The following is a 1,662-nucleotide window of genomic DNA, read 5'->3' as shown; positions in this document are numbered from 1 at the left end:
GATACGGACTAAATTATAATTTTTTAGAATCAATTATTTGAATATTTAGGAGTAATCAAGAATGTAGCGATATCAAGCAGATTTAAATATTCTGTAAATCTGATAATTACCGGGGAAAATGAGAAAATTCCATTATTACTAATTTTATACTGAACATAATGATAATAAATTTGAAACATGGAATTCAGTTTGTATTCTATGAGATCATGTAAGATAAATGAATACTGATTAGTTTCGTAAGAAATTACGCAATCAAAGGAATAGGGATTGGGAAATAAAAAATAAAAATTTCAACCTTTCAGAAATCATCTATTGTGGACTTCATAGTTTCTGATAGATTAAAAATTTTATTCTGTTTTCCTCTCTCTCTACTCCTTTGATTACGCGAAATATCTAATACACATATATTAAATATTTTATTAAAAGTCCTAATTTGTGTGTATGTTATATCAATAAACTTTGAATTTTTTTTTTCATTGTACGTTTATAATGCTTAAAAATTAATAAACTTTTGATCGTCGCCGTGAGCCCTCCGCTACTGCGAAGTCTCAATGTTTAAATGATCATAACTCTGCGAAAAAAATCGCAGAGACCTGGGACACCACGCGTTGTTCTCGTCTTGGAAGGCCCTTTCAAACGAGCCCTCAGTCGACCTCACGTCCAATTTAAGATTCTTCCGCCCCTCTTCTCCCCGCCTCCCGCGGGTGTAAAATGGGCTTTTTTGGTATTAAATGATAGATTTTATGATGCCATTTGCATCCCTATAAACTTCAATCCTCTATCTCGAACCGGTCAGAAGTTATTTAGGTGTCCCGGTTGCAATAAATAAATTTTTAGTGCAAAAATGAAAATAAGAGGGATAATCTCCAATGGCCTTGATCTTGACAAATGTTATTCAGGACATGATCTTGAACAGCATTCAAGAGGTTTTAGCCGTCTGTCGGACAATTTGCGTAATGCTAAATGTCAACTATACTGTAACTTTCGAGCCTTATAATTCCAAAAGTATTTCATGAAAAAATATTTTGTTATAGTGTTTCGGAAAGCTCTCGAAATGTGCTATATGAATATGCAATGAAAAATAAGGTGTTCCATTTAAAAAAATTGATCTGACCTTGACCTGACCTTGAAGACGTCACGCAAGGTCAAACCGATATGATCAGTAAATAGATCTTTTGGAACCCTACAACTTTTGTCTGAAACACTTCTCTGTAATACTTTCTATGTATATTCAAGTATCCCGGTACTTTTTCCCCATCCTGTATATATTGATTGATCGAACTGAGAGAGTTAGGATAGACCGTAGTCGAAATAGGAAGGAGCGCAGTACGGCCGCTTGCCGTTACGATGCGCAAGAGACGGAATAAGAACTCGTGTTTAAGATTCAACCGAGCGACTATAAAAAGCCCGATCGCCGATGAAACGGCATCGCTTTTTGGCTCCCTAAGCTAAGATCATAATGCTCACGTACAGTGTTGTTAGGTATGCCGACTTTTTAGTGCGTACGCAATACAATACTAGTGAATTCTAGAGGAATTCTAGTAACATAAAGGATGAAAAGCGCGGGGCCAAATAAATGTGTTTTATTGTAATGCATTTTTCTGTATAATAATTATTCTCAAATCCTATTATTCTTTAATATACTAGAATATAACAAGCGTG

This window comes from Mycetomoellerius zeteki, unplaced genomic scaffold, assembly GCF_001594055.1.
Source record: "Mycetomoellerius zeteki isolate Tzet28-1 unplaced genomic scaffold, Tzet1.0 scaffold126, whole genome shotgun sequence".
Lineage (NCBI taxonomy): Eukaryota > Metazoa > Arthropoda > Insecta > Hymenoptera > Formicidae > Mycetomoellerius > Mycetomoellerius zeteki.
The sequence above is the reverse complement of the archived record's forward strand: the minus strand, read 5'-3'. Positions refer to the sequence as shown.